This window comes from Prionailurus bengalensis, chromosome A3 (genome assembly GCF_016509475.1).
Source record: "Prionailurus bengalensis isolate Pbe53 chromosome A3, Fcat_Pben_1.1_paternal_pri, whole genome shotgun sequence".
Taxonomy (NCBI): domain Eukaryota; kingdom Metazoa; phylum Chordata; class Mammalia; order Carnivora; family Felidae; genus Prionailurus; species Prionailurus bengalensis.
In genome coordinates, this window is record NC_057354.1 from 114726027 (window position 1) to 114749878 (window position 23852).

The 23852-nt window shown below is 36.8% G+C and overlaps 1 protein-coding gene and 1 pseudogene across 2 annotated transcripts in view; one reads left to right on the forward strand and one right to left on the reverse strand.

The window, feature by feature from the left end:
* MEMO1 (mediator of cell motility 1) overlaps nt 1-23852 on the forward strand; it is a 124954-nt gene that overhangs the window by 14248 nt on the left and 86854 nt on the right. The window lies entirely within an intron of this gene.
* On the reverse strand, nt 22735-23149 carry LOC122497279 (annotated as a pseudogene).

Below are 23852 nucleotides of genomic sequence, written 5' to 3' on the forward strand. Positions count from 1 at the left end.
CAAACCTAAGATCATGAAGATTTGCTTCTGCAGTTTCTTCTGAGAAATAAGTTTATATAGTTTTATATAGTTTATAGTTTTAGCTTTTACATTTAGGTTGTTGATTCATTTTGAGTTAAGTTTTGTATATGGGGTGGGTTTGGGTTCAACTTTATTCTTTTGCATGTGGATGTCCAGTTGTCTCAGCACCATTTGATGAAGAGACTATTCTTTCTCTGTTGAATGTTCAAATCAATTGATTATAGATGTTTGGGTTTATTTCTGGACTCAGTTCTAGTCCATTGGTCTCTATGTCTATCTTTCCTATTCCATTACCGCACTGTTTTCATTACTGTAGCTTTTTTACCCCATTTTTGATAGGTGGTTTGGTAAAAATTGAATTCAGTAGGTGTGTTGACATTACTTCTTTTAGCACTTTATAAATGTTTTATTGAATTTCGGCTTGCACGGCTTCTGAGAATTCTGTGATTTTTTAAAAAAGTATTTGTTTCTCTCAATACAGTGTTGTTTTTTTTTTTCTTTTCCTATGGTTGTGTTAAGCTTTTTTTTTTTTTTTAAACTTATTACCATTTTCCTGCTATTTTATCATCATGTGCCTTTGAGTGATCTGAGTTTATCCTTTTTTGGGATTCACTAAGTTTCTTGGATCTGTGGGTTATAGTTAGCAGCAGATTTAGAAAAATACTTGTCATAATCATTATTACCGCAAATATTTTTTCTTTTTACCCCCTTTGTTTTCTGGACTCCAATTAAAAGTATGCTAAATAGCTTGGTATTGCCCTATAGTTAATTCAGAATTGTTTTCTTCTTTCTCTCTGTGCTTCCTTTTGGGTAATTTCTTTTAAGTTCACTGATTTTTTTTTTTTTTTTTTTTTGTCTTGTGCAATATCTAAATTTGCTTTCAATTCCATCAGTGACATCTTTTAAGTACAAAAAAGTTAATGAGATAACTGCTAATTTCACCTGAATATTACCTTTTCTTTTTTAAGTTTATTTGTTTTGAGTTTGAGAGAGAGAGACAGGGAGACAGAATCCCAAGCAAGCTGTGTGCTGTCAGCGCAGAGCCTAACCTGGGGCTCAGTCTCACAAACTAAGAGATCATGACCTAAGCCAAGATTGTGAGCTGGAGTCTTAACTGACTGATTCTGAGCCACCCACGTTCCCCTCATCTGAGTATTTTCTTAAAATTTTTTTTTAAAATTGATTTATTTTTTAACTAAACATTTTTTTTTAATGTTTATTTATTTTTGACAGAGAGAGAGAGACAAACAGAGCATGAGCGGGGGAGGGGCAGAGAGAGAGGGAGACAGAATCTGAAGCAGGCTTCAGGCTCTGAGCTGTCAGCACAGAACCCGACACGGGGATCGAACTCAAGGACCGCGAGATCATGACCTGAGCTGAAGTGGGATGCTCAACCGACTGAGCCACCCAGGCGCCTCTAAAATTTATTTTTGAGAGAGAGTGGGTACATGTGTGCGTGCGAATGGGGGGAGGGGCAGAGAGACTGGGACAGAGGATCTGAAGCAGGCCCTGTGCTGATAGCATTGAGCCCAATATAAAAACATTAAAAAAATTTTTTAAAAAGTAACTTTTTATTTTTTATTTTTTTCCTGATATCAGGGCAACCTAGAAATTGAAAATACATGTGAATTATACTTAATATTGGTTTAGAATTATTTTCTTTTAAATTAATTTTTTTAATGGTTATTTATTTTTGAGAGAGAGAGACAGAGCATGAGCAGGGAAGAGGCAGAAAGAGAGGGAGACCTAGAATCAAGAGTAGGCTCCAGGCTCTGGGCTGACAGCACAGAGCCCGACACAGTGCTCCAACCCATGAACCTTGAGATTACGGCTTGAGTGAAAGTCGAACGCGTTAAGCCACCCAGGCACCCCCAGTATTATTTTCTTTTAAATTAAATTAAGTTATACATTTAAAAATACTGTGAATACATTCATATGTTTTAAAAATTAAAGGATTGAGAAGCTCATTCCTATACCACCTTTGTAAATTTCATATTCCCCCTTCCTTGTAGGTGTGTGCTTTTATCAATTCCTTGCATGTCTGTCCATTGTTTTGTTATGCATATACAAGCACATGTGAATATGTCATCGTTTCCTACACCTTTTCAGCAAATGGTAGTATACTGTATTGTATAATTCTTTTATACTTTTGTACTTAACAAATTCAGTATTTGAAGGTCTTTCTGTGTTATAACACCAATAGTCATTATTCTACCTATCACACTCCCTTTTTTGGTTATTGCTTATTCTGGTTCTTCAAAGGAAGATAGTTATGATGCATTCAGTAAGGTGATACAGAGTTGAATAGCTACATAAAGTATCATTAGATCTCTAGCAGTTATTTTGAAACTTTTCAGTCTCAGAGTCCCTTTATACTCCTTAAAATGATTGATAACGCCAAAGCACTTTTTTTTTGCATGTGAATTAATCTATCAATATATGTCATTAGACACTAAAACTGAGAAACTTAAAATACTTACATGTAATTTATTTAAAAAATAATAAAACCCATTGCATGTTAATATGAATAGCATTTTTAATGAAAATAACTTTATTTTCCAAAACAAGGAAAATATGAGAAATTAGCATTTGTTACATTTTTGAACATATTTTCAATGTCTAGTTTAATGGAAAACAACTGGCTTCTCATATCTGTTACTGCATTCATTTTGTTGTGACTTGTTGTTTTATCTGAAGCATATCAAGAAAATCTGGCCTCATACAAATATGAAATTGGAAAAAGGGCGGAATATTTTAGTGAACTATTCAGATTATTGTGGATATCCTACTCTGATGCTGTACTAAACCTAAATTTTTTTTTAATGTTTGTTTATTTTTGAGAGACAGAGCATGAGCGGGGGGTGGGGGGGTGGGGGATGGGGGGGGTGCAGAGAGAGAGGAAAACATAGAATTGGAAGTGGGCTCCAGGCTCTGAGTGAGCTGTCAGCACTGAGCCAACGCAGGGCTCGAACTCATGAACCACGAGATCATGACCTGAGCTGAAGTTGGATGTTTAACTGACCCAGGTGCCCCTAAAGTTGTAGTTTTTTAAAAATTGTTTTATTGAAATATAGTTGACGTATGATGAATGACACAAATGTAATATACCTGTGAGACTGTCAACAACAACATCAAGATGGTCTACTTCTAAAAGCACTTTTAGAAAAATTAATTCCAGGGTTGCCTGGGGGGCTTAGTTCATTAACCATCTGACTTGATTTAGACTCAGGTCGTGATCTCACACAGTTCATGAGTTCGAGCCCCCCCGTCAGGCTCTGTGATGTCAGCAGATTCTCTCTCCCTCTTTCTGTGCCCCTTTCCTGCTTGCACGCATGTTCTCTCACTCTCAAAATAAATAAATACACATTAAAAAAAAAGAAGAAGAAAGATTAACTCCAATCTGGAATTTGAAATCTTAGCAATGAAGTTTTCATACTGTTTTCATTAATATCAGTCTATCCTCCACTTGAAGTGGATCTTTCATCCTTGCAGAATTCTTGTAACACCATGTATTAGTCATGTGGAAAATACTTGTTCCTTGGGTTATATAGATCTTCCAAATGCTTACACATTTTATCAGTCATTGTTAAAGAATCACATTTGTTAATATCACCATTATTGTCAGAAAATCCTGTTTGACTTTGGAAGGTTTTAAGCCTTTAATGGTAGAAACAAGTTTTGCAAAATTTCAGTTTTCTCAAAGCTTGGATTTTATACTCAACAATATACATTGACAGGTATGTTTTTTGATGTGATAGGCTCACTGTTGATTTTCAAGGAAATATCTGCTAAATACTCAAGATTAAGTAACCACTATTTGTCAGTCATTGTTTCAAGAAAAACGGTGTTCCATAAAAAAGTGGCTAGGTCAGCTTGCAACTCAGTCAAGTAAGTGCTTTCCCTTGAGACAACTATCATACTTCCCATGTCAGCGCACAGAATATTGAAAAGTGTATATTCAAGGCTTGAAATTTAATAAAATGTGTAATATTTACAGCTATAGCTACATCAAAGACATTCTTAAACTGGCTTTTTCTTTTTTTAAAGTTTGGTAAGTGTGTGGTGGTGAAGACTGTAATAACTGCTAATATTGTTTAGTGCTATTGCTAATAAGATCCCAGCAGTTTGACCTAGTTACTTTTCAACCATCAAAGTAAATACCAATACAGTGAAAGAAACAGTCTTTTAGTATTATTATGAAAATAATTTTAACTTAGTGGACCTTCTGAAAGGGTCTTGGGGATCCCCAGGAATCTGGAAATATTACTCTGAGAACTGCTGGTCTGTAGAAACCCTCATTTCTTCCTTTGCAATTGTATTAAGCCCTCACCAAAAACAAGCCCTCAAGATTTCTCTATTGTAGTGACTGTCAATCTTACTGTCTTTTCTTCCTGTCTCCGCCTTCCCCCCCCCCCCCCCCCGCCCCTAACATACCCTGTACTATAATATACTCCTTCCACTAATTATAGTGGCTCATTTTTGCCTGATTCTGAGTAGGATAATGGGGAGATGTAATTTATAAATGGTAGGTGATTTTGATACACTTCTTCCTTCACCTCTGTTTCTTAAAGTGTGAGGGATTATTGGAAACCTGTTGAATTAGGATTGCTGATGAGTGGGGCCCAGATATCTGCATTTTTACATACACTAAAGATGGTTCTAATACAGAGCATAGAGAACCACTCCTTTGAGACTTTAGGAAGAAAACTGGGTTGCTCGGAGTAGATGATATCACCATTTTCAGTTTTGTATTTACTGGTCAGAGTGAAAGGTGACATCACCACTATCATCTTTGCATTTCTAGCACCCAAAGTAGCATCTGGCACATAACAGGAGCTCACTAAATGCTTTATGAATGATTAGATGATTAATCTGACTACCTTGTTCTGTTATTTGTCTGATACTAACTTGCCAAATATAGGATGACAAAGTTAGCTTTAATTTATGTGTTTAATTATATTTCGTAGTGTGCTTACTTTACAAGAGTATGTTTTAGAACTTAAAAGCCGTGTAAATCAGATGTGACTGTACTGCTTCAGTGATTTTCTTTTGTATTTAAGCTTCTGATTATGGATAGCCTGCATGATTTGGCCTATGCCTGACTATCCTACATTATCTTTTGTCATTCTCCCCCTTGTTCGCTAGGATTCATGAAACTGGTACTTCTTCCGTCCGGATTCTTTTAACATGGTAAGGTCTTTACTCAGGGCCATTGTGCTTGCTGTTTTCTCTTACTAGAAATTTCTGCCCCCAAGTATTTCCTTGGCTCTTCATATTCTTTACATCTCAATTCAGTTGGTAGCTACTTAAGGTGCCTTTCCTGCCCCCTCTTTTTTTAAACTGTCTTCTCTACTGGACATAGAGTGGCTATGAAATAATGGTTCTGTTTATGTGTCATAGCATTGATCACAATTCAAAGTTATTTTGTTGTTTACCTATTTACTGACTGCCTCTTTTCTCTAGAATACATGTTCCATGAGAACATAGACCTGCCTGCCTTTCCTTATTGTTGTCTCCTCAGTGTCAGAAACAGACTTGACATGAAATAGGAATTTTGTAAACTTCATTAAATAAATAAATTAATGAATAGGTGAAGAGAATATATGAAAAAATTATTTTGGTTACTCTATATATCTTTTTAACATTTTTATTTATTTTGAGAGACAGAAACAGAGCATGAGTCATGGAGGGGCAGAGAGAGGAGACACAGAATCTGTGTCAGAGCCTGACATGGGGCTTGAACCCACAAACCATGAGATCATGACCTGAGCTGAAGTCAGATGCTTAACCAACTGAGCCACCCAGGTGCCCCTGGTTATTCGATAAATATCTTAAACTTAATAGAAAAGATAATGTCTATATTTATCAATAATTAAGGACTTTATGTGAATAAGTTTGTTCTACTAGATTACGTGAAATGTTACATACAGATTAGGGCTTCTGGTTTATAAGAGGGAATAACAATAATTTCTGGTGGGAAATATGTAAATGAATAAGATAAAACCTTTGCTGTTTATAACCATCCAAGGAGTCATTTATTTTAGATCAGTTACCACTTTCAGTGTTACAGCTTTTATTTTAGGGATTTGGAAATATATGCAATATTTTCAATTTTCAGAAACACATTCTTTTTTTTTAACTTTATTGAGGTGTAACTGACATATAACATTGTGTAAGTTTAAGGTGTATATGTGATGATTTGATTCCATGATATATTACCAAAGAAGGGTTAGTTCACACCTCTGTCAACTCACATAATTACCATTTCCTTTTTGTGGTGAGAACATTTAAGATTTAGTCTCTTAGCAACTTTCAAATAGACATTACAATGTTAACTGTGGTCACCATGCTGGGCATTAGATCCCCAGCACCTAGTCATCATATAAGTGGAAGTTTGTACTTTTTGACTAACCTCTCCCTGTTTCCACCACCTTCCAGCTCCTGGCAATCATTATTTTCCTCTCTATGAGTTTGATGTTTTTGGATTCCACATATAAGTGAGATCATACAGTATTTGTTTCTCTCTCTGACATGTTTCACTTAGCATAGTGACCTCATATTTTCTCCATGTTGACACAAATGGCAGGATTTCATCTTTTTTAATAGCTTAATAATATTCCATTGTATACATAACTGCATTTTCTTTATCCATTCATCTTTGATGGACACTTAAGGCTTTTTCCATGTCTTGGCTATTATGAATAATGCTCAGTGGAGAAATGGACCTCTGGCAGCATCCTGCACAGCTGGATCATTCACATCCTTTCATTTTCCCTTGTGGGAGAAATCACGAGCAGAGGAGGTTTCTCTTGCTTTTCTTTTTTTTTTTTTTACCTTAAAAATTTTACAGCACTCTTCTTTAAAAAATTTAAAAAAATTTTATTTTTGAGAGAGAGAATGAGTGGGGGAGGAACAGAGAGAGAGAGAGAGAGAGAGAGAGAGAGAGAGAGAGAGAGAGAGACAAAGGCTTTGAATTGGGCTCTGTGCTGACAGGGGCTTGAACTCACAAACTGTCAGGTTTGTGATCGTGACCTGAGCTGAAGACAGATGCTTAACCTACTGAGCCACTCAGGTGCGGTGCCCCACTCTTCTTTTAAAGTTTATTTATTTATTTGGAGTGGGGGGATGGGAAAGAGTGTGTGCTAGCGCATGCACAGAGAAATAACAGAGAGGAAGAGAGAGAATCCCAAGCAGGCACAGTGTTGTCAGCGCAGAGCCCAGTGTGGGGCTCCATTCCATGAACTGTGAGATCATGACCTGGGCTGAAACCAGGAGTTGGATGCCTAACTGACTGAGCCACCCAGGTGCTCCACTTCTTTAATTTTAAGTGGGCTCCACACCCATTGTGCGGCTTGAACTCATGGCCCTGAGATTAAGAGTCATATCCTCTACTAACTGAGCCAATCCTGTGCCACTGGGGAGGGTCTTTTGGTACTGAGCTGTGCTGCCTTGGGCTACAAGTGCCATGGGAAAAGTCAGACTTCCTCTTACGCTCTCTAGTGTGCCTAGACTTTTTAATTTTTATTTATTTATTTTTTTGCTTCAGTGGTATGCTGGAATTTTGCTGCTGGGCTCCTAGACTTCCACAAAGGCTCTGTCATCTGTGGGTGATTGCATAAGACCATCTTCTCCAGGGGCTCTAGTACTGTGACCAAGAGGGACTGGAGCAAGTTTGTGGACCACTGCAGGATCCGGAGCCAGAACTGAGATCTGTAGGCCTGTTCCTCAATGCATGGGTGGGCAAGACTCCTCATGGGTCTGTTGGCATGTGGTGCTGATTCCCACAGCTCCCACTAAGGAACTTTTTGTTCATGGATACATGTCAAATTGATCTGTTGAGTCACTTAAGACTCTCCTAGGAATGTCGATTCTGGTGTGGTTTTTTTTTGAAAGCTTTCCAGGTGATTCTGATGAATACCTGTTTGCTCTAGTGCTTTACAGGTGATTCAGGGTTTACTTCTCAGTTGGTGAGGCTGACCAACATAAACTGTGAGAATAGAAGGGAGGAAGCTGTTCAGTAGGACACAGATTAGTTTATCTAGTCTCCGTTTCTGCTTTGTATATAATTCTTCAATTTCTGAGGTTACCATATGGGCTGTTGCCTAACCTGTCAGTTGGCTCTTCTTGGGTTCAGACTCCCATTCCTGATTTAGCAGTCAGTTGTGACCAGGTTGGAAGGGTCATGAGGTATTACCGTACCTAGTACTACTTGTCTTTACGTTTGATTGCAGTGAAGAGGTAATACTGAGTGACTAAGGGAGAAGTTACCATAGATAGAGATTAGAAGAAGTCTTTCTGTGGAAGTAAAAATTAAATTGAAATCCCAAATGGTATGAAATTCTCAGGGAGAGAGATTTCCAGTAAGAGGGAATAAGTGGCTGAATTATAGTGAAGAATGTTGGAGAAGGAGATTAGGACTACATCATATAGATTCTTGTAGGTCTGGTTAAATGGGTTTTATTCTAATTATAATGGGAAATTGAAGTGGCCGGGAGAACTCAGAAAAAAGTCTGATTGGGCATTAAAATGTTTATGATAAACATTGAATGAAGAGTAGTGGTTTAAAAATAAAAAAAATCTTAGAATATTTTAAAATTCCATTGCTAATATGAATTTTAACATTAATGTATTCTAATCATCATTTTTTAATTCTTCCTAAATTTAAAAGTTATTTTTAAATAACTGACTTAAGACAATTTGTATTTTATAGACTTCTATGCAGTCTATTTACCCGTTTGTCCATCTGACATGGTAATAAATGGTTGGTTTGTACATATCAGTTGGTCAGGAAGTGTTTACTAACTATGCGGTAGTGTTTAAGAATTTTAGGAAGTAGAAGATCAGTACAACCCTGACACAAGTTCAGATGAGCCATGTGGTGGGGCTGCTGGGTTCTATTTAGTGAGTATGGCCGACATTTATTGAGTCTGTACTGTATGGAAAGTCTATACTGTGTGTCAGGCATCTGCACTTGCATTTCTCTTTTAATATCGCAGCCAATGAAAAAGCTGAGGCTTCAGTTATTCAAGGTCACAGCGTTGTGCTAGGGTTCCCACCAGCTCGATCCACACTCAGAGCTCTTAACTACCATTCCATATTCCCATACAAGGCTTTTAATAAATTTATATCTTAGACTATTAAACATATATGTTTATTTGAAAATAAGTTAGGGAATCATTTAACTTATAAAACATTTTATTTTGTGGAGCTTCATTGTGTAAATTGACAAAAGCAAGATAATAATAAAAAAATTCTCAAATATGTAAAGTTTTTATCCCTGCATGTTGTGTAAACTATATAGTGCACATGTTTCAATATTCTGTCTTGTAATTAAAACACATTTTCAAGCATAAGAACTTTCATTGGTTACCCATTGTCTATATGGAATACAAGTAACCTTTTTTTTTTATATCTCGCAGTGTCTGTGGGGCAAGAATCCACGTGTGGCTTAGCTGGCTCCTCTGTCCTAGGGTCTCCAAGTAGCTTCCTTTTTTTTTTTTTTTTTTTTTTTTTTTAAAGTTTATTTATTTATTTTGAGAGAGAGAGACAGAGAGACAGAGAGAATCCCAAGCAGGCTCTGCACTGACAGTGTGTAGCCCGACACAGGGCTCTAACCCACGAACTGTGAGATCATAAACTGAGCTGAGATCAAGAAAGCGTCTCATGCTTAACCAACTAGCCACCCAGGCGCCCCTCCAAGCAAACTCCTTAATGTCAGCTTAAGGGGTTACTTATTCTAGCTCTTCCTTTCTCAACTATGTAAGCTTTTATTTCATGCAACTGAAAGGTCATTTCCACGTGTGCGCTTTTGTGCATAGCTTCCTTCTGTTTGGAAATACTCTGCTATCTTCTGCTTTTCTCGTTCAGCTTTTAAGACCTAAGTTAATTTATTTTTCTTCCCAGCATTTTTCCTTCATCTGAACTCTTAAATCTCTCATTAGGCACTGTATATATACCTTACCTTGTTTTATTTATCTATTTCCTCAGCTAGGTAAACCTCTTGATGGAAATGGCTGTCATTGATACCTTTTTATAGTTTGTGTTTTATACATACAAAGAGCTCAATAACTGCTTGCTAGTGAAAAGATGGTAAAAAGCCATATATGCAATGTCAGTAATATTTTTATTGTTATTTATCTTAGTGTGTGTGTGTGTGTGTGTGTGTGTGTGTCAGACCGAGAGAGAGGCAGAAGGGGAGAGAGAATATCTAAAGATCCACGCTGAGTGTGGAGTGCAGTGTGGGGCTCGATCCCACAACCCTGGCATCACAACCTGAGCTGAAATCAAGAGTCAAACGCTTAAGTGAGCCACCCAGGTGCCTCAATAATGTTTTAAAATAAACATTTCGTTTTGTTCATCTTATCTCATTATAAATCTTAAGTTTAAAATCTAAAAATGTATATTCTTGTGGAAGATTTTAGTGTTTAATTTCATGAAGAAATGAAAGGTTGGAGCTCTAAAAGAGAAAAAAAGGTATGTGTCAGTCTGTATAAATAGCAAGAATATGATCATAGTAATTAATATTTTTAGTTTTTTTTTTCTTTTCTTTCTTTTTCTGTTTTTAGTAGGCTCCACACCCAACATGAGGCTTGAACTCATGACCCTGAGATCAAGAGTTGCACGCTTCACTGACTAAGCCAGCCAGGTGCCCCAGTATTTTAAGTCTTTAGAAATGGATTGCCTTTGACACTTGATATATTTAGTTATCTGTACCCCCAAAATAATTTTCCTGAATACTTTATATTGATTTGAAAACATTCTTTATAAATTTGGCTTACATTTCTTTCTAAATTTGGAATGTACATAGAGAAAGCTTTTAAATTCAGCTTGTTTATGTTCTTCATTAGTGTTTTTTTACTTTCAACTCTATTTAAAAATTTTAAACTTTCTGTGAGGATTTGCTTCCTCATTTGCCACTTTATCTTTCTAGTCTTCAGTGTTTAGTTGAGGAGCACTGATTTCAGGAGAAACATTTATTGAAAGCAATTGAAATTAGCTATATTAAGAGTCTAGATGGAACTTAAGTTTACCTTGTTCACATTTTATGGGCCATGTCAAGAGAAAGCAGTTTGTAGGTGCAGTCCACACAATTTTCTGGGCATTGTGGGCTCTTTTAAAATTATCTCTTTATATTTTTAATGTTGGGGCACATATTTTTTAGTACATTTTAGAAACATGGCTAGTTAGTCACCACTGATACTACATCTTTATAATGTATATATTTTCACATTATTTTCAGCCTTAAAATTATTATTATTATTATTATTATTATTATCATTATTATTATTTTCACAAGATTACATGACCATGCAGCTAGCTACTAGCACAGCCCTGTGGTGAGCAGCTAATCAATGTTTTCGTTCTAGGGCTCTGTTCACAAGACTTTTTTTCTCTGAGACAGGTAGTCTGTTATGCTACTGGATTAACATTCTCCACAACCTTTGGAAATTCACATGGATAAAATGGTATTGATTGCGGGCCATGAACAAATGTTTCTCCTAAGACAAAAAAAACATTTAGTATTAGATACTGCCCACATTTTTAATACATTAAAACCAAGGATTGATACATTAGATATTTTTTTTCTCTCCTATTATATTTTTTGGGAAATGTTTGAGGAGGATTTAAGTATTTTCAGCAGTTTTAATTTTTGCCATATTTAAATATGTTTAGAGTCTAGACTCCTTTCTCAGCTCACCATTGCTGTACATTTGCTTCCTTCTCTTCCTTTCAGTCTGTCTAGAGACTGTTTCCAGGCAAAGATACTTTGTGTTCTAGTACTCTGCCCCCATGTGGGGGGCAGTGGGGAAGAAAAGAAACTAGAACAGACTACCTTTTTCTAGATGCCCACTAAACAATGCGTTGACCAAGTACTCTCGAGATCTCGGTGGCATCTTCCATGAGTCTAGGTGGCAGGGCATGGGTTTAGGACGAGTGTAGGCTTCCACTTAAACGGGGCCAGTAAGACCCTATTCTATGTATGTTGCCTGCTGACTCCTCTGTCTGTCACACAGATCTAGAGATGAGAATTTTCCCTAAATCCCAGCTTTGTCTAGTTAAAGGAGCTTTATCCCAGGAGAATGCATAATTTAGGTGTCATTCTACTTGCCAAACTGGTATTAATTTATTTAATATTTAAAAATTCAATATACCACTGAGAACTTTCATGGTTTCACTACCTATTTTATTACACATGACCATTGTTTTATTGTTTGGTGTAGCATTATAAATGCAAATTTGAGTTGATTTAGATTTTGGTACTCTATGTCTGTCCATAGATGTTTTCTAAGTTTATTTCGTTTTGCAGTTTGAAGTGCTATATTCCAAAGATGTTGAAACCCTGAGAAAACAAACTGTATGCATGTGCATGTTTTAAATTTTTTAAAAAAGATTTTGTTTTTAACTAATCTGTACACCCAACGTGGGGCCTGAACTCATGACCCTGAGATCAAGAGTTGCATGCTCCCCTGATTGAGCCAGCTAAGGCCCCTTTAATTTTTACATAGGAGTCAGTTTGAGTCCCAAGAAATGTGTGTAACACCTGAAGTATCCTTTACTAAGTCATCTTGTTAGGTATATATAACATGGTTTTTTTTAAAACAATCATGTTTCGAATATAAAAACAAAATATGATTCCAACCAATATTATGTTAATTGAAAATAATTTTCATATATTTCCTTATTTAGTTTATTTATTTTGAGAGAGAGTACAAGAGAAGAGCAGAGAGAGAGGGAGAGAGAGACTCCCAAGCAGGCTCCGCACTGTTAGCATGGAGCCTGATGGTGGGCTTGAGCTCCTGAACTGAGATCATGACCTGGGCCAGAATCAAGAGTCAGACGCTCAACTGACTGAGTAACCCAGGTGCCCCTAATTTTCATTTATTTCAACTGTTAACCGCAAATGATGTGATAAACTGACCTAGCTTCTTTTTTTCTTCTTCTTTTTTTTTTAACCTACCTCTTTCATTGATTATCAGGCAAAAATGTAGTAAGTAAATAAAGTGCCCCTATTTTAGTAATACAGAGTAAGTTAATATGTTTTATGGATGTCCTCGGTGTTAAACCAGGTACAGAAGATTAGAGACAGAGGGAAAGAGAGAAAGTTTCACAGTTTCTGATATAATGATTTTTCATTTTTATCATGCTTACGAACTTCTGTAAACTGGAGATTTGTGTAAATTGTCTGTTTTTTCTTTTTACCAGGGTGAAATCCACATCATGTAAAGTTAGCCATTTTAAAGTGTACATTTCTTTTTTCTTTTAATTTATTTTGAAAGAGAGATAAAATGTGAGCGGGGGAGGAGCAGAGAGAGAGGGAGGGAGAATCCCAAGCAGGCTCCACACTGTCAGTGCAGAGCCTGACATGGGGATTGATCTTACAAACCATGAGATTGTGACCTGAGCTGAAATCAAGAGTCGGACTAATCTACTGAGCCACCCAGGCACTCCTAAAGTGTACATTTCATCGGCATTTATTATATTCACAATATTGTGCAGCTACCAGCTGTATTGAGTTTCAAAACATTCTTATAACCCCAGAAGAAATCTATTAATCAGTTAACCTATTAAGGCTATTAAGTTGCACCCCATTCTTGCCTACCTATAGCTGCTGTCAGTCACCTGTCTGCTTTCTTTCTCTGTGGATTTACCTATTTAGGGCATTTCATATAAATGGAATCATACAGTTTGTGACCTTTTGTGTCTGGCTTCTTTTACTTAGTATAATGTTTTCAAGGTTTATCCAAATTGTAGTATATATTGGTACTTCATTCCTTTTTTATGATTGAATAATATTTTTTTGTATGCACATACCACATTTTGTTAATCCAGTTATTGGTTGGTAGGCTTTTGAATTGTTTTCATCTTTTGGTGTTTGTCACTAGTGCTGTTATGGAGATTTGTGTACAAATATTTGTTGGAATATCTGTTTTTATTTCTTTTGGATGTTGTTGGAATTGCTGGATCATATGCTAATTCTATAGGAATTACTTAGGAACTGCCAAACTATTTTCCACACTGGCTGTACCATGTAATAGTCCCACCAGCAACATCCGAACATTCTAATTTCTCTACATCCTGTCAATCACTTGTTATTTTCTTTAGAAAAAAATTTTTTAACGTTTATTTTTGAGAGGGAGAGAGAGAGAGAGAGAGAGAGAGAGCGAGCGAGCGAGCATGAGCACACAAACAGGGGAGGGGCAGAGAGAGAGGGAGACACAAGATCTGAGGCAGGCTCCATGCTCCGAACTGTCAGCACAGAGTTGGATGTGGGGCTCTAACTCATGAATTACGAGATCATGACCTGAGCCAAGGTCGGAGGCTTAACCGACTGAACCACCCAGGTGCCCCTTTTTCTTTTTTTAAAGTAAGCTCTGTGCCCAACATGAGGCTTAAATTTATGATCCTGAGATTAAGGGTTGCATATTCTATTGACTAAACCAGGCCCCAGGTGCCTTTTCCTTCTCCTTTTCCTTTTTGTTTTCCTTTTCCTTTCCTTTCCTTCTTTCATAGCCATCCTAACTAGCGTGAAATGGTATGGCAGTGTAGATTGATTAGCATTTCATAATCACTAATGATATTGAACATCTTTTCATGTGTGTATTGGCCATGTGTATACCTTATTTGGAGGAATGTTTATTCAGGTCTTTTGCACATTTTTAAATTGGGTTGCTTGTCCTTTTGTTGTTGAGTTGTAAGAGTTCTGTATATATTCTAGGTATTAATTCTCTATCAGATATATGAGTTGCAAGTATTTTCTCCTTTACGGTTGTCTTTTCAACTTCTTGACAATATCGTTTCATGTGTAGAACTTTTTTATTTTGATGAAGTCCACTTTTACCTATTTTTTCTTTTGTTTGCTCATACTTTTTAAAGTCATTTTGTTTATTTTTCATCTCATTTCATTTCATTCCATTTGAGAGAGAGAGGAAGAATGCATGCATGTGTCGGGGAGAGGGATTGAGGGAGAGAGAGAATCTTAAGCTCCACATTCAGCATGGACCCTGTGCAGGGCTCGATCCCACAACTCTGGGATTGTGACTTGAGCCAAAATCAAGAGTTGGACACTTAACCAACTCAGCCACCCAGTCGCCCCTGTTTGCTTGTACTTTTGATAGTATGTCTAATAAGAAACACTTAGCTGGGGCGCCTGGGTGGCTCAGTCAATCAAGTGTCCAACTTCGGCTCAGGTCATGAACTCACGGTTCATGGGTTCGAGCCCCATGTTGGGTGGGCTCTGTGCTGATAGCTCAGAGCCTGGAGCCTGCTTTGGATTCTGTGTTTCCCTCTATCTCTGGCTCATGATGTGTCTTTCTTTGTCTCTCAAAAATAAAAATAAACGTTAAAAAAAAAACCACCCAAATTGTTAGCAAATGCAAGGTCGTGATGATTTGCCCCTGTTTTTATTCTGAGAGTGTTATAGTTTTAGCTGTTACATTTAGGTTATTGGTTCATTTTGAGATAAATTTTGTATATAGGGTGAGGGTAGGGTTCCAGCTTTATTCTTTTTTTTTCTTTTCTAAAAATTAATTTATTCTTTTACATTCAAGTGTAATAACATGCAGCGCTATATTTAATTTCAGGTGTGCAATATAATGATTGCACAGTTCTGTACATTACCCACTGATCATCACAGTAAGTGTGCTCTTGATCCCCTTTACCTCTTTCACCCGTATCCCCTCTGGTAACTGCCAGTTTGTTCTCTATATTTAAAAGGGGTTTTTGTTGTTGTTGTTGTTGTTGTTGTTGTTGTTGTTGTTGTTTGTTTGTTTTTTCTTTTTTTGGTGTGTGTGTATCTCTTGTTCATTTGTTTTGTTTCTTAAATTCCACTTATGAGTGAAATCATATGGTATTGTCTTTCTATGACTGACTTATTTCACTTAGCATTATACCCTCTAGATCCATCCATGTTTTAGCAAAAGGCAAGATTTCATTCTTTTTTACGGATGGGTAATATTCTATTGTATGTATGCCACATCTTTTTTATACTTTGTTTTTAAAATTTTATTTTTATTTATTTATTAAAAAAATTTTTTTTTCAACGTTTTATTATATATATTTTTTTGGGGACAGAGAGAGACAGAGCATGAACGGGGGAGGGGCAGAGAGAGAGGGAGACACAGAATCGGAAACAGGCTCCAGGCTCCGAGCCATCAGCCCAGAGCCTGACGCGGGGCTCGAACTCCCGGACCGCGAGATCGTGACCTGGCTGAAGTCGGACGCTTAACCGACTGCGCCACCCAGGCGCCCCTAAAATTTTATTTTTAAAAATTTACATCCAAATTAGTTAGCAGATAGTGAAACAATGAATTCAGGAGTGGATTCCTTAGTGCCCCGTACCCATTTAGCCCATCCCCCCTCCCACAACCCCTCCCGTAACCTTCAGTTTGTTCTCCATATTTATGAGTCTCTTCTGTTTTGTCCCCCTCCCTGTTTTTATATTATTTTTGTTTCCCTTCCCTTATGTTCGTCTGTTTTGTCTCTTACAAAGTCCTCGTAGGAGTGAAGTCATGTGATTTTTGTGTTTCTCTGACTGACTAATTTCACTTAGCATAATACCCTCCAGTTCCATCCAGGTAGTTGCAAATGGCAAGATTTCATTCTTTTTGATTGCCGAGTAATACTCCATTGTGTATATATATCACATCTTCTTTATCCATTCATCCGTTGCTGGACATTTGGGCTCTTTCCATACTTTGGCTATGGTTGATAGTGCTGCTATAAACATGGGGGTGCATGTGTCCCTTCAAAACAGCACACCTGTATCCCGTGGATAAATGCCTAGTAGTGCAATGCTGGGTCGTAGGGTAGTTCTATTTTTAGTTTTTTGAGGAACCTCCATACTGTTTTCCAGAGTGGCTGTACCAGCTTGCATTCCCATATTCTTTTGCATGTGGATGTCCAGTTGTCTCAGCACCGTTTGTTGAAGAGTTTCTTCTTTTGCCATTGAATTGGCTATACATGTTTGGGTTTATTGCTGGATTTTCTTTTCTATTCTGTAGATGTTTGGACATATTTCTGGACTTTGGGTTCTATTCCATTGGTCTGTCCTTATGCCAGTACCACACTATTTTGATCACTTTAGTTTTGTAGTAAGGTTTGAAATTGGGAATTGTGAGTCTTCTACCTTTGTTCTTTTTCAAGATTATTTTGGCTATTCAGGGCCCTTGGAAATTCCAAATGAATTTGAGGATCAGCTTTTCCATTTCTGCAAAAAAGAGAGTTGAGATTTTAATAGAGATTTCACTGGATCCTTTGATCACTTTGGGGATTATTGCCGTTTTAACAGTATTAAGTCTTTCGACTCATAAACACAGGATTTTTTTTTTCATTTATTAGATCTTTATTTCAGTAATATTTATAGTTTTTTGTGTATATGTCTTTCATACACTTGGTTAAATTTATAGCTAAGTATTCTTTTTGATTCTATCATACATAGACTTGTTTTCTTAGTTTCTTTTTTGGGTTGGTCCTCACTAATACATAGAAATACAGTTGAGTTTTGTTTGATATTCTTACAACACTGCTAAATTCCTTTATTTGCTCTAATAGTTTTAATTAGATGTTTTAAATAGTTTAAAGTAAATGTGGGTTCTTTAGAATTTTTTTTTTCTTTAGAACTTTTTAATGTAAGTCATCTGTGAATAAGGAGAGTTTGTATCTTCCTTTCCAATTTGGATGCCTTTTATTTCTTTTTCGTGCCTAATTACTTTGGGTAGAACTTCCACTACAATGTTGGATAGAAGTGGCAAAAGTGGGCATTCCTGTCTTATTCTTAATTTTAGGGGGAAAACTTTCACTTTTTGCTGTTGAGTATGATATTAGCTGTGGGTTTTCTCCCAAATGTCCCTTTCTTAGTTTAAGGAAGTTTCCTTTTATTCCAAGTCTGTATTTTTCACAAAAGGGTGTTGGATTTCGTGAAATGCTTTCTCTGTGTCAATTGAAATGATCATGTGCTGTGTTTACTTTCGTTTAATAATGTGGTCTGTTGCATTGTTTAGTTACATATATTGAACTGCCCTTGCACTCCTGAGATAAATTCTACTGGTTGAGTATAATCCTTTTACTGTGTTGCTGGATTTCATTTGCTGGTATCTCACTGAGGGTTTCTCCATCTGTATTCATAAAGAATATTGGTTTGTAGTTTTCTTGTGATGTCTTTGTCTGGCTTTGTTATCAGGGTGGCGCAGTAGAGTGACTTAGGAAGTGGTCCCTGCTCTTCTGTTTTTTGGAGGACTTTGAGAAGGATTGCATTAATTCTATTCTATATGTTTGGTAGGATTCAGCAGTAAAGCCTTCTGGTCCTGGACTTTTCTTTGTTGGGAGGTTGCTGACTCAGTCTCTTTACTTGTTATACATATGTTGAAATTTTCTATTCTTTAGTCAATTTGGATAGTTTGTGTGTTTCTAGGAATTTATCCATTTCATCTAGGTTGTCTCATTTGTTGGTGTGCAGTTGTTCATAGTGTTCCCTTATAACCTTTTTTATTTCTGTAAGGTCATTAGTGTTGTCTTCTTTAAATTAGTTTTTAAATAAAGCTTTCATTTTTGTCTTGTTAGATTATTTCGTGATTTGGTATGTTTCTCTAATGCAGTTCAGTTTGTTTCACACACATTAAAAGATGGAGGAATAGGAAACATGACAAATATCACCTCCAAAAGTAGCTGTGTACTGGCATTACTGTACGTCATTTCAAGGAGAGTTAGAGTTAGGTTCATTATACTCCCAGACCACATCCCAGGTATACCAGTTAGAGAAACATTTGAGTGAAAGATTATTAACAAAAAAATGTACCACACACCTAATCCTAATTTTGTATGGTGCTATTACTAGTTTGTATTTTTCTGAATCTGGTGGTAAGACTTTTTTGATTCAATTTTATATTATTGAATCTTCCTCATGCTTGGTTTTAGTGGCATTTCAAAACAGAAAGTTTATTTTTTTAAACGTTTTTCTGCATAAATATGCCTGTCTTATGTTTAGACCCAAGAAAGAAGGGTCTACAATCTTTATAATTTAACAGAATATCTCATAATTTGCAGGCTGTTGTTAGCATCCATGTGAATGTATCAATGTGTAAGTTAATCTGAAAATATAAAAAAGGCAAAATTTTTAGGTGGGGTTTGAGAGAGGTAAACTTTTCCTGGCTAGTTAGTGGGTGACTGTATGAAATAACTTTCAACCTGAAACATTGCTTCAGATTGGACAAGGTATTAATGGTGGCAATAATGGTGGTGTTTTGCTCATGTAGTTACAGTATTTTTTTACTTGATCTCTATGGAATTATAGTGCATCCTGAGTGTGAATGAGAACTATGTATGCTGTTCCATCAAGAAAGATGTCAACAGGGGCGCTTGGGTGGCTCAGTCGGTTCAGCATCCAACTTCAGCTCAGGTCATGATCTCACGGTCAGTGAGTTCTAGCCCCGTGTCGGGCTCTGTGCCTGGAGCCTGCTTCAGATTCTAGGTCTCCTCTCTCTGCCCCCCCCCCCCCCCCCCGCTCATGCTCTGTCTCTCTCTGTCTCAAAAATAAAATAAAATAAAAGAAAGATGTCAACAGACAGTGACCCTAAGACTCATTAGGAAGCCAGGATGTGACAGTGCCTAGCATTGAATGGGTATTTAATAAAATGTTTGATTAAGTGGATGAATCAACGAAACAAACGTAACTATAAAACTGCTTGAGTAGTTGTCTGAAATAGGACAGAGGCTGAGATCAATTAAACCAACATTAGCTCTTTTAAACTAGCCACATTTTGAAGTGTAGTGAGTAAAAGTGTTGTGAGCACCCAGGAACAGAATTGTTCCTCTGTTTGGAGAGATGGCTATTGAAAATTATGAAAAAGAAAAGCTTGTGTTACTCTTATTACAGAAGTAGTTCAGATACCTTAAAGAAATTTTAGAAAATATATGTAAATGTAAAATTGAAATAAATCATCTCTTATCCTAAAATAACTTCATTTCACATATATATATGGCTTTGTAACCTGATAGATTCACTTACCTGGAAGTTCAACATATGTAACTTTCTGTTAAAATATTGGAGATTAGGAATCCTGCCAGAAAGTTCCTGTGTGATTAATACAGTCTTAAATGACTAACTGGATGTAGTAACTAGCCTTTTCTGTATAATAATATTGAATTGTTTATAACATTTCCCTAAAATAAACATTATTATTCTTATTTTTTAAAATGTATTTATTTTAAGAGAGAGAGAAGGGGGCAAAGAGAGAGAGAGAGAGAGAGAGAGAGAGAGAGAGAATCCCAAGTAGTGTCTCTACTGCTGATGCAGAACCTGACACAGGGCTTGAATTGATGAACCATGAAGATCATGACCTGAGCCAGAATCAAGAGTCAGAGGCTTAATTGTCTGAGCCACCCAAGTGACCCTAAAATAAACATTATTAATGAATATTAATAAAAATATAGTATGTACATATGATCAAATCAAAATGTTTGGTATTTTAAATTTTTTAGTAGTTTAATCAACTACGTATCTCCACCCTTTTAAAGTTTTGTTTTATAGGGGCGCCTGGGTGGCTCAGTTGGTTAAGTGTCTGACTCTTGATTTCAGTTCAGGTCATGATCTCAAGGTTTATGAGTTTGAGCCCCACATTGGGCTCCATGCTGACAGCTCAGAGCCTGGAGCCTGCTTCGGATTCTGTGTCTCCCTAGCTTTCTGCCCCTCCCCTGTTCATGCTCTGTCTCTCTCTCTCTCTCAAAAATAAATAAATCTTAAAAATTTTTTAAAAATTTTCTTTCATAAATAATATGCTGTAACCTGAAACAGTACTGTAGTGTTTTCTAGCTTTTGAGAATAGGTTAAAAACGAAGAATGGAAATGTCCTCGTTAGAGAGAAGATGTATTTATATCTAAAATTCTATCTATAATGGACAACATTGACAATAAAATTAAGATGAAAACAAAAAACACAAATAGATGTTGATTGTGAAATAAAACAGTTTATATGTCAGGAATTTGGGGGAGAGTATGGAGTTGAAATTCAGGGATATGAAGTGTGGAAGGTAGTTTTGGTATCAAGGAGATAAAAAGTAAGAGAAGGAGGCCTCCTTTGTAATTAATCTGAGGCACTTCTTCGAAGATTTATCACTGTACAATTTGGTCACTGACAGAACACTCTGCAGTTGAATCACTGACAGAACAAATAACTAGGTTTGCTACCAGGAGAAGGAAATTTGCTAATACTACTAGGAGTTGTAGGCAGTGCAAAATTCAGAGACTTCCAGGTTAGAAGATGAACATGAAAGCTCCTGAGCAGAGTTGTTAATCCCAGGGTAGAAGCTCTTTGTAGTCCGCCCCACTTAGGTGTAGGCAGCCCTGGGTCCCTTGGTGTTAACTGAAGCCAGAAGGATCTCAGGTCTGCGGATGCATCCTGTTGCCAAGAGAGGCAGAACCAGGTACTAGGATCACTTTGCAAGATGAGATATTTGGAATTATTTAAATGATGTGAGATGGTTTCATGGGCTGGGGGAAGCTATTTAAGGTTTATAGGAAAAAATAAAATAATCTTTAGTGAAGTGCTGTTATGTGGCTTGATACTTTCATATATATTCTGATTCAGTCTTTTTGGGTTAGGTTTTGGGGGAGTCTGATTTTTTATTAAGCACACCAGCTGATTTCTTGAATGTGGTTCTTGAACCACAGATTGAGTTACACAGGTAGGACTCCTGACTCTTGGTTGGGACTTGTAAATTTTGATTCCTGTTGTCTGAGCTTCCTGGTCATTCCCCCATTCTTCTGAGGCCTCAGATGGCTCTCCAAGATAATATATGAGAACAGAGGTCAGAACAGTAATGTCATTGTAACTATTTTCAGAACTCTTCAATTACATAAATGTCACCTCAAAATTTAAAAATTTTCCACTGGACACTAACATTAAAAATTTATAAAATTTTATTAAAAGATTATATTTCTATTAAAAATAGTTACTATTAATTGATGACCAACTGATGGAGACCTATTAACTTCTTTTACATAGCAATTTTCATTTAATGAAGTTACATCAGTAACTACAAGACAATTTAGTATTCATTATTGTTTCCATGTTCCTTTATAGAATGAAGTCCTCTATTATTCTATATTTATACAAAGCTTTTTTTCTATCATAAAAATGCTTCATTATATAGAAAACTTTAGACTATATAGAGGTGACCAAAGTATCTAAAATTTGACACCCCAAAATAACCATTGACCGAAATGATTTATACCATTGTACAAATGTTGCAGCATCTATTAGGTTGTTTTTGCCTAAATACGTTATTCTTTCCTAAGGTATTTAACTTAAAAAAATTGAGAAAAGAAATTTTTTTTTTTTTTACTTAAAGTTTATTCATTTATTTTGAGAGAGTGAGCACATGTACACACAAGTGGGGGAGGGGTAGAGAGAGAGAGGCGAGGAGAGAGAGAGAATCCCAAGTAGGCTCTACACTGCCAGCGTGGAGCTCAACATGGGGCTCAACGTGGGGCTCGAACCCACAAACTATGAGATCATGACCTGAGCCAAAGTCAGATGCTTAACTGACTGAACCACCCAGGCACCCTGAGGAAAGAAATTTTTAATAAATTTTAACTAAAATATGTGTGAGATCCTTGAAATCCGTAAAGAACTGGCATCAAGTGATTTAGCTTTCTCTGGGATGTGAATATCAGGGCTAGTTTTAATGGCAAACACTCATTAAACAATTTCTTTTTATAGTTTTATACCTTTATTTGACAATCAGCAGTTCTCATCCACATTAACAGTCTGTAGATTTTTGAAAGTGGTGACAGGTACATAGGTAACCAGTGTATAGAGCCTGTTTGGTGTATCTTCATCCTCGTTATGTTTTCTGGACAACTGCACACGGATATGGTATGGAATATTCCTTATTCCTTTGGCCCAAACAGCTTTGTTGAGCCTGGTGTCAATGCGCACATCTGGGGTTCCCATCTCCTTCATAGCAAATATCCGGATCTCTTTGAGTGCCTGAGGAGCATGCTTCTTGAAACTCACTCCATGGATGCGCTTGTGAATGTTGATTGTGTATTCTCTGGTCGCTACCTCGTTGATGGAGAATGACTTTTCTTCTCTCCACCCTTCTTTGCAGGAGCCATTCTGCTGGGCCTGGGTTGGAAAGGAAGCTCATTAAACTATTTCTTTCTTTTTTTTTAAATTTTTAATGTTCATTTCTGAGACAGAGAGAGACAGAGCATGAGCGGGGGAGGGCAGAGAGAGAGGGAGACACAGAATCCGAAGCAGGCTCCAGGCTCTGAGTTGTCAGCACAGAGCCTGACGCAGGGCTCGAACTCACAAACCGTGAGATCATGACCTGAGCTGAAGTCAGTCACTCAACTGACTGAGCCACCCAGGCACCCCTCATTAAACTATTTCTTAATGGCAAAAGTAATAAGTACCACCTGTTAGCCAAAAGAAGTGTGTCTATTTGGAACTCTAAAAATCACCAAATAACTGGTAGTAGTAACTAACACTAGCTGGTGAGTGGTAAGTTTGTAAAATTCTTTTCATCTTAAAATAAGTCACCATTTAAGCATGGGGAATATGTAGAGTGTCTTCTGTATAAAACTGGGATACACTGTATACAGTATAATCTGGGGATAAAGTGATGGTTACTGGGGATAAAGGGATGGTTTTAGGAAGGAGGAGCAAATTGCATGTAGACTTATGAGGATTTAAAAAATTTTTCTCACTTTCAAAAAGAGATTAGGCCAGTCGAGTTTGTGTTTGTTTAGTACTTTAGGAAACATTTGGCTTTTTAAGGAAATACATGTTTTTGTATGTGTTATTCCACTTAATGCTAAGCCACCCTGTGTA